The sequence below is a fragment of the Conger conger genome, chromosome 15 (genome assembly GCF_963514075.1).
Source record: "Conger conger chromosome 15, fConCon1.1, whole genome shotgun sequence".
In the NCBI taxonomy this organism is placed as follows: Eukaryota; Metazoa; Chordata; class Actinopteri; order Anguilliformes; family Congridae; genus Conger; species Conger conger.
Genome location: NC_083774.1, coordinates 34,932,010 through 34,942,385, shown reverse-complemented (window position 1 = coordinate 34,942,385; position 10,376 = coordinate 34,932,010). Strand labels below are relative to the sequence as shown.

Here is a 10,376-nt window from a genome sequence, read left to right as displayed (position 1 = left end):
AGCACCATGGCTTCCTATACACTGCTGCTGCTCCTGGCCTCATGTTGTGGGGCTCTAGCCTCCCACCACTATGCCGGAGTCATGACTTTCACTCCGAAAGGAAAGAATGACGATGGATCGTTCAGGGTGAGGCAGCCCATTCAGTGTTTTATCTGATTTAGCATAAATAACAGCACTTCTCATAAAATATCTATTTCAAATGTCTGACCTGTCAAACTGAAATTGCAATGTACTGTAAGGCAATGTTCTGAATAGCTACTTTGCTTTCTAACATAGTGTAAATTTTTATTTCTAATTAAAGGAGAATAGAAATGATGTTTCTTTCCTAGCAGCAATTAATTTCTGTTCAATGCCTCCATTGTCCCAGATGGGATATTTGCTTCATAGGCAGGTGGAAGATATGTGCTTCATTGACGATATCCCGTTCTAAATGTATACATAAATGAGGTTTAAAACAGGTATTTAACATCATAAATAGGTACACGCCAAATGTATTTTTTAAAATTAAATACCAGAGAAGTCAATTATTCAGAGACTTACATATTCCTATCCAGTTAATCTTACTGATATTTTGCTATTTTTCTGCCACTGAATTTCAGTTGATCCATCTGTTCATGACTGTACCGAGGGAAATATTCTGCCCAAGTTTCTGTTCCCAACTCCAAAAAATGGAGAAAAACTCATTGCTGCTGTTGGTCAGGAACTGGAAATTAAGCTGAAGGCTACAGCAACACAATCATGGTAAGATAGAAGTTAAACTCATGTTTAAACATGTTAATTCCTGTCCATTTGATTTAAAAGAGTATTATTGTCAATATAATGTGGGTACGAAATGGGTAAAAAAAAAGACATGAAATAATTGAGCAACATTTCTATTTTTCTTTTTTTAGTACATATATAATACTTCATAACTGCAAAAAATGTCATGGTGAGGTAATATCTATGGTGTCCACCAGAGGGCTGGTGCTCATTGGCTTCACCTGGCTGTCATTATTGGCAGAGGATTTTTCCCCCTCCTAAAGAGTATTTAAGGCCAGTGCCGGCAGTCTACCAATGCTTTTGTGTTCACTGTGCGCTCTGACACAAAGCCGGTAAATGCACTTGGTAGACTCTGTGAGACTCAAGAGTCCGGTACTGTGCTGGTGTGTGTTTCACTGTTAAGAAACAAAAAAGATTAAAAGGTAAGGAAGGCGTTCAGCTGTGTTGTGTTCGCTGGCGCCTTCCTCTAAGGTTTTGTTTTTCTTTTTGACTCGTGTGAGACGGAGGTTGGGGGAAGTTTTTTTGGTTTGCGTTTTGGTCCCGAGCTGCGTCTCGAGGTTTTTATTTTCGTGCCTAGCCTTTTTCCCCGGCTAGGTTGTATTTTATTTTGGTCCACAGTAATTTGAGGCACCTAAGCCAGTGGTGAGGTTCGCCCTGTTTTTAAGGGTTGATTTGTTTTCTTATAGCCGTTTTTTGGGGATTTTCTCTTTTCCTTCTTTGGTTCAGTTCTGTGTTTATATCCCATTCCCGCTGTTCCCTGGGATCTAGTGACGAACCCGTTCGCGTGTTCGTTTTAGAGGGTTTTATCCTCGGTCGCATCTGGCTCTCCGCCCAGCCTCAACCTAACAGAACACAAAAGCCACTATGGAGAGACCAGCGACCAGTTCAGGGAACGAGGTGGGGGGTTCACCGCTTGAAGCGGTGGTAGCCGCCCAGCAGGCTGCTCTAGCGACTCAGGAGCAGGCACTGCGTAGGTTGCATGAACAGCAGGCTGCTACGACAGAGCAGCAGACGGTAATTTTCCATCGTCAGGATGAGATCCTGGCCAGGCTAGGTAGGCAGCAAGATGTGCTGATGGGGCTCGCCGATAGCTTTCAGCAACTAGCCAACGAGTTCCGCTCATCACGGGCACAGGCGCTAGCTCCTGACAACCCCCAATCACTCCCTTCTTCCCCACCTGGATCCGCTCTCCAGTCCATTACACCCGGGGTGAGGGAGCCCAAATTACAGCTGCCGCTGCGGTACGGGGGAGATGCGGGTAAATGTAGGGGGTTCCTCTCCCAGTGCTTGATTTTTTTTAAAGCCCAGCCCTCACGTTTCTCGACTGAAGATTCCCGAGTGGCGTTCATTTTATCATTACTGACCGGGACTGCTCTGACTTGGGCGGATCCGCTGATCCGGGCACAATCACCATTAACGAACGATTCCCAGCTTCTCATACAGGGGATGACCCGAGTATTTGACCACAACATCATGGGCAAAGAGGCGGCGGCCCGGTTAACGTGGATGAGGCAGGGGACCCAGAGCGTGGCAGAGTTCTCTGTGGTGTTTCAGGCGTTGGCAGGGGAGACTGGGTGGGCGGACGAACCGCTTATAACATTATTTACTGCCGCTTTGTCAGACCCGGTCAGAGACGCGCTGGCCACATTAGAACCACTGGGGGATCTGGGTTCGCTGATCTCTACTGCGATTCGTGTAGACAACCGGATTCGGGAACGTGAGCGAGAAAGAGCCGGCAGAGTCGGCGGGTTTAATTGGCCGGTTCCACCTTCTCTAGGCAGGAGTACAGAGGAGGAGGGGAGACAGGGGGCACACAGAACGGAGGAACCAATGCAGTTATATGGTACTACCCTGGCGCGTCCTAGGAGAGAAGGGCTCTGTTTCTTCTGTAAACGATCCGGGCATCGGATAAGAAACTGTCCCGACCTTCCAGTAAAAGATCAGTCCCACTAATGGAGCGAAAGTCGCTAGTGGGACCTAGTGAAGGTATTAGCTTTCGCACAGTTATTCCCATTGAATTGACGTGGAAGGGGGTCGTAGTGAGGACAGACGCCTTTATTGACTCTGGGGCAGTAGATAACTTTATTGACCGCCAGTGGGCTAAACAAGAAAACCTACCGGTTCGACCTATGCCGCAGCCGCAATCTATTACGGCGCTTGATGGCCGCCCGTTGGGGTCGGGGGTGGTTCGCCACAAGACAGAGCGGGTGGTTATGCGAATTCCGTTTGGGGGACACCAGGAACGTATATATTTTTATTTGGTAGAGTCCCCAGCGTACCCCATAGTTTTAGGCCATGTCTGGTTAATTAAACATCAACCCCAAATAAACTGGGGCAACCGGAGCAATCCGGTGTCTCGGTGGGGACCAAAATGTGCTACTCACTCCAATCGTGTGTATATTCCCTCGGCCCCTCCCATAGAGACTGACATAGGGTCTGAATGGGACGAGGAGGAGGCTAGGGAGCCTCTTGGTCCTAATGTCCGGGGGCCGGAGGAGCAGGAGGGGAGTCTGGAGTGGGATTCACTGTATGATTGGAATCGTCCCATTGACGAGGGTGAGGGCAGTGAGGGCACAGACTGGGACACCGAGAGTATGTTCCCTACCGCAGCCAGTGGGTGCGAGGATCGGATGGTAGGGGCTATGGGGTTCCCGCTGCCAACCAATGTTCCTAGAGTATATTGCGAGTTAGCTGAAGTATTCAGCAAACAACGCGCGACCACGTTACCCCCGCATCGGTCTTACGATTGTGCAATAGATATACACCCAGGTACAGTTCCACCCCGGGGTGCACTCTATTCTCTGTCGGTCCCTGAGAGCCGGGCCATGACAGAATACATCCGTGAAGCCTTAGCTAATGGGTTCATTAGACCGTCCTCATCACCGGCAGGAGCAGGGTTTTTCTTTGTTAAAAAGAAAGACGGGAGTTTAAGGCCATGCATAGATTACAGGGGGCTGAACACTATTACGGTAAAAAATAGATACCCCCTGCCGCTTATGAACTCTGCGTTTGAGCGATTGCAAACGGCGTCAGTGTTTACGAAATTAGACCTCCGTAACGCATACAACCTGGTACGCATACGGGAGGGAGACGAGTGGAAAACAGCGTTCAATACGCATTCGGGCCATTATGAATATTTGGTTATGCCCTTCGGCCTCACCAACGCCCCTGCTGTATTTCAAGCACTCGTTAACGATGTGCTCAGGGAGATGTTGGAGAAATTTGTGTTCGTCTATTTAGACGATATTTTGATTTTCTCCGCTACCCTCTCTGAGCACATTCGCCACGTGAAACTGGTACTGACGCGCCTTTTGGAGGCTCGCCTTTTTGTTAAGGCTGAAAAATGCGTGCTCCATGCAAATTCGGTATCCTTCCTGGGTTTTATCGTTTCAGCAGGTAAAACGGAGATGGACCCGAAAAAAATCTCTGCCGTGAAGAATTGGCCCACCCCGGAATCTGTGAAACAGGTGCAGAGATTCCGAGGGTTCGCCAATTTTTACCGTCGTTTTATTCGTAATTTTAGCACGGTAGTCGCACCTATCACTGCGCTCACGAAAAAGAATGCCCTGGCGCGCTTTGTGTGGACACCTCGTGCAGAAGCGGCGTTCGTCGAGTTAAAGAAAAGGTTCTGTTCTGAGCCGATTCTGATAACTCCGAACCCATCTCTGGCGTTCATTGTAGAGGTTGATGCTTCCGAGCTGGGGGTAGGGGCTATTCTGTCACAACGGTCGCCCCAAGACCAAAAAGTGCATCCCTGTGCGTTTTTCTCTCGGTCACTGTCACAGGCCGAGAGAAATTACGACGTGGGGGACAGGGAACTGCTAGCAGTCAAGTTAGCCTTAGAGGAGTGGCGGCACTGGCTGGAGGGGGCGGAGCATCCGTTCACTGTGTGGACGGATCATAAAAACCTAGAATATATTCAGATCGCCAAGACACGCAACGCACGTCAAGCCCGCTGGGCACTGTTTTTTGCACGTTTTTCTTTTACGGTGACATACCGCCCTGGGTCCAAAAACACCAAACCAGATGCCCTCTCTAGGGTTTTCGACAAGACAGATGGGGAACGCGATCCTGAACCTATTCTCTCGGGGGTTAGAATAGTGGCGCCGATTATTTGGGAGGTGGAATCAGCAGTGCGTAGAGCATTACGCCGAGAGCCGGATCCAGGAGGGGGTCCGCCAAACTGCCTCTTTGTGCCCACTGGGGTCCGGCCCCAAGTGTTACTGTGGGGACACGCCTCACGGCTGGCGGGGCATCCCGGGGTTCACCGTACGAAAGATTTATTGTCCCGACGGTTCTGGTGGCCCGGGATGGAGGAGGATGTCTGTGAGTTTGTGGCCGCGTGCCCTGTCTGCGCGCGCAGCAAGGGCTCCCACCGCCCACCATCAGGGCAGCTACGTCCGCTACCTATTCCTAGGCGTCCCTGGAGCCACATCGCATTGGATTTTATCACAGGATTGCCACCCTCAGGGGGTAAAACGGTCATTTTAGTGGTAGTGGATCGTTTTTCTAAGGCGGCTCATTTTGTGGCGCTACCTAAACTACCCTCAGCAGTGGAGACCGGTTGGTGGTTGACCTCGTGTTCAGAATTCACGGGCTGCCCCAGGACGTGGTGTCTGATCGTGGCCCCTCAGTTCGCGTCCCGGTTCTGGCGGGCGTTCTGTTCCCTGTTGGGCGCCTCGATGAGCCTTTCATCTGGCTTCCACCCACAGACCAGGCAGACGGAACGCACCAACCAAACGCTGGAGAACACACTCTGGTGCCTGGCTGTTGACAACCCCACTTCGTGGAGCCGCCAACTCACGTGGGCGGAGTACGCCCATAACACACTACAGAATGCATCCACGGGGCTCTCGCCGTTCGAGGTGCAGTTTGGATATCCTCCGCCATTGTTCCCGGACCTGGAGAAAGGGGGTGAAGTGCCCTCTGCTGAGGCCTTTGTTCGGCGATGCCGGGCCACTTGGAGGAGGGTCCGTACGGCTCTTTTGAGGGCTACTGTCAACCAGAAGAGGCTGGCCGACAGGCGCCGTCAGTCGGCGCCCTGCTATAGGGTGGGGCAACGGGTCTGGTTGTCCACGCGTGATTTGCCCTTGCGAGTGGAGTCGCGTAAGCTCGCCCCTCGATACGTGGGGCCGTTTAAAATCATTAGAAAAATCAACCCCGTCACGATGCGTCTCCAGCTGCCCCACTCCATGAGAATTCACCCCACGTTCCACGTTTCCCGCCTTAAACCCGTATTGACAAGCGTACTGGCCCCTGCGGAAGTTCCTCCACGACCCCCACGATTAATTGACGGGGGTCCGGTCTACACCGTGCGGCGCATCCTGGCGGAGCACCGCGTAGGCAGAGGTAAACTGGGAGGGGTTCGGCCCGGAAGAACGCTGTTGGGTCCCCACGAGGGACATTCTGGACCCAGAACTAATTCGCGAGTTTCGCAGGCGGGGGGCTGAAGGATCGCCTGGGGTCGATCCTTAGTAGGGGGGTCCTGTCATGGTGAGGTAATATCTATGGTGTCCACCAGAGGGCTGGTGCTCATTGGCTTCACCTGGCTGTCATTATTGGCAGAGGATTTTTCCCCCTCCTAAAGAGTATTTAAGGCCAGTGCCAGCAGTCTACCAATGCTTTTGTGTTCACTGTGCGCTCTGACACAAAGCCGGTAAATGCACGGAATGTGTTTCACTGTTAAGAAACAAAAAAGATTAAAAGGTAAGGAAGGCGTTCAGCTGTGTTGTGTTCGCTGGCGCCTTCCTCTAAGGTTTTGGTTTTCTTTTTGACTCGTGTGAGTCTGAGGTTGGGGGACGTTGTCCCCTGGTATGTATTTTTGGTATGCGTTTTGGTCCCGAGCTGCGTCTCAAGGTTTTTATTTTCGTGCCTAGCCTTTTTCCCCGGCTAGGTTGTATTTTATTTTGGTCCACAGTCATTTGAGGCACCTAAGCCAGTGGTGAGGTTCGCCCTGTTTTTAAGGGTTGATTTGTTTTCTTATAGCCGTTTTTTGGGGCTTTTCTCTTTTCCTTCTTTGGTTCAGTTCTGTGTTTATATCCCATTCCCGCTGTTCCCTGGGATCTAGTGACGAACCTGTTCGTGTGTTCGTTTTAGAGGGTTTTATCCTCGGTCGCATCTGGCTCTCCGCCCAGCCTCAACCTAACAAAAAAGCACACTAATTTCTGATATTGATCACACTGTGCCTTCAATAGGGTAAAGAACTTCATCATCAGTGGACCTCTGAACATCACAAAGTACAACACTATCAGAGGAGCAGTTGGAGAATCTCGAATCAGGTGGACACCAACTAAAAATGACTTTGGTGATCATGTTCCCATTTGCTTCATTGCAGAGAGTCAACAAGGGTAAGTTTCAAAGTTGTTGATCGGGTTATTCCGGAAGGTTGAAAATGCAGTTATTGGCCCTTGAATGATGTTTGCTGAGTCAAAATAAAACTCCCAGTCTTGGCTTAATTTATTGTCCAGCACCAAGCACTATGAATAGCATTTTTATTCTAACAAGTAGTATACTGATAGAAACAGACTAAGTGTAAATGAATGAAATCAGTGAAACTGAGCTACAAAAAGGTATTTACTGCATATTCGTCATTTTCAATATTATCTATAATGACTTTCCATTTGACTTTGCCCTATACTTGTCTCATAATCATGTTCAATGTTTCAGGTACAGAATCTTTCACTCTGACATGAGATGCATCATTGTCATTGTTAAACACAAATCTGGTTAGTACTCAGTTCGATATGTTTGGTTATTGACTTGTCCCTAAGCTTGAAATTCTGTAATACATACTGTTAAAGGTGGAATAGGTAAGCTTTTTGCGTTACAACATTACCATGGTTACAAGACCATCGTAAATCCCTTTCTATCATTGAAAAGGGGGCATTGACATGTTGACTCACCCTCTACCTGCGTTTCTTTAAATTCGGGTTTCAAAATATACAGTTGATGGGCCAAAACATCCTATAGCTGTGCCATAATTCAAGCTCATTGGTTGAAAAGTGGTTATAACTGCCACAGCCAATGGCGTTTCAACTTCAGTCTGTTCACAGAGAAGGGGTGGGATAAACAGTGTTGTGGTCTGAGCGTGTTTGTTGCTGCAATTCCTCTCTTGACCGTTAGACATCCAAAATTACCTATTGTACCTTTAAGTGATTAGTAGTTCATTGTTCTTTAGTATTGGTAAAGAAATCAATATTAATTTTACACACTGGACACAAAATTAAATCATTGGTGCTTAATCATGCAATTTTTGCCTCACCAAAGATTTCCTCCCGTCAATTCATGAATAGGCAATGCCAGTGTGATTTGTACGGAGACCACAATGACAGTGGAAGTGGAGAAGGCCTCAATAATTGGACTTCATGAAGATCACCTGCGTCTCAATGATCCATCCTGCACTCCCACCTCCAACCAAACCCATGTGATCGCCACCGTGTCCCTCGGCTCCTGTGGGACAGTACTGGAGGTCAGTCCCTTTGATCCACTCAAACGACACAGTCAATAAAAGCTGTGATGTTGCCACAAATAAATCTCCTTTGATGTCTCTGATTGTCTTTGTAGGATGACGCTGAGAACCTGATCTTCAAAAATGAAATTGTCGTTCGACAACGTTGGTGATGTCATTACCAGGAAACACCAGGTGGAGATTGACTTCGTATGCTGTTACCCCAAGAAGAGCCGTGTGTATCTGGATTTCCAGGCACACAAGATTCCTTACGTGTTCACAGAAAAAGCATTTGGAAAGTTCACCTACCAGTTTGAGTTCTTCCACAGTGAGCTGTTCAACACTGCAATAGACACAGATCACTACCCTGTAGATGTGGCACTGAAAGACGTGCTCTACATGCAAATCAAAGCTACTTCCTCTGTTGCCGACACTGTGCTCTTCGTGGAGTCCTGCAGAGCAACCCCCGTTGATGATCCCGACTATCACATTTCCTATGACATAATTTCAAATGGGTAAGACAACTGGTGTAAGGAAGGCAAACATTTTGTTTATGGTGGTGTTTCTGGGGTAAAATATCAAATAGCCCATGTGCGTAACCAAGCATTGATTGGAATAGGAGGCCTTATGTATGAGGAATAGCAACATCTATCTAAATCCAACTGTGGGATAGGGAATATGAACATTTAGGTCTGGATGGTGTAAAATAAAATGTTTTTAGAATTGTTTCAGCCCAGGAAAGACCTGTGAATTCAGCTCTTTTATTTCCCCAGCTGCATATTGGATGGGACAGTGGTGGTCTATCCAAGTAACTCCACGGAATACAGATTTGGAATGGAGGCTTTCCAGTTCATTGGACAACATGAGCAGGTAATTGGGGACCATGGTTATTTGGACCATGGTGGTAATTTGTACCCAACCAGTTGTATGTAATTGTACCTCATTTTCTGATTCAGAGCTCTCCTTGTCTTCTGATGAATTCTAGGTCTTCATATGCTGCTCAGTCATCCTGTGTGTGGCAGGGGAGCCCGGCACCAGATGTTCTCAGGGCTGCACCACTCCCACACCCACACCCGCCCCTGTTCTACATCACCACCACAGGAGGGATGCTGCCACACAGACTGGGAGACACTCCATTTCCCAGGGGCCTTTGCGTCTAAAGAAGGCCACAGAAACCACAGGTACTATGACCCTGGTTAAGTCTGAGGTTATTGCGTTGTACGAAATCCTGTGCAGCTGTAATAATGTGGACGGCTCATTCCATTTACTACTCAAATCTGTATGGTATAAAGATCAGTGAATTGGTGTGTAAATTTGCACAACACTAATATCCTCAAGCCTGACCCATTAAAGCTATGTGATGTAAACACATATGATGAATATCATTGCAGTATGTCATATTTGTTGGAGGGATGTTCTAATTCTTTTTTATTGTTTCTTTTTCTTTCCTTACAGTTTCCAACATGGGCTTGAACATGAACCTGGTTTTCATTGCTGCCTCTCTCCTGGTTGTGGTTGTCATTGTGTGTGGAGCTGTGATTTATACAGTAAAGAGGCCAACATTCAAATACCAACCACTTCCGTCTACTGACTTCTGAGACACAGTTTTATAACTCATTAAACAAAGTGAACACATTCTAACAAATCACATTAATGCAAAATGTACCTTTTATGAATGAGGAATGGCCTAAAATCTTAAAAATCTTCGCAAACCGTCATATATTCAAATTTTATTAGCTTTGTACATCACAACCCTTGAATAATTCCCCTGTGACTAATTTTTGTTTAAATTATTGTTTGTCATACCACAATATTACTGTACTGTAAATTGACTGGGTGTAGTATTGTATTTTCAAACTTGTGTGAAATGTAATGTTGTACTGTCTCTAATTCATGGTAATTCATAAATAAAAGTTATGTAAATAATAGTAGTGTGTCGTACATTTATAAATGTTTTTGTTTTCTGTCACATACTGTGTTATAATAAGGCCACATTTGTTTGTACTAACCACAGATCTAACCATGAACATTTTTCATCAAGAGATATGTACAGTACAGTCTGTAAGCATTTGGGCAGTGGTACAACCTGTGTTCTTTTGGCTCTGTCCTCCATGGATTTGAAACTAAACAATGAGTATGAGGCTAAATTGCAGACTGTCAGACATATTGG

The 10,376-nt window shown here is 47.2% G+C and overlaps 1 pseudogene; it reads left to right on the top strand.

Moving 5' to 3' along the window:
• On the top strand, window positions 1–10,086 carry LOC133111969 (ZP domain-containing protein-like; annotated as a pseudogene).
• The last annotated feature ends 290 nt before the right edge of the window (window positions 10,087–10,376 follow it).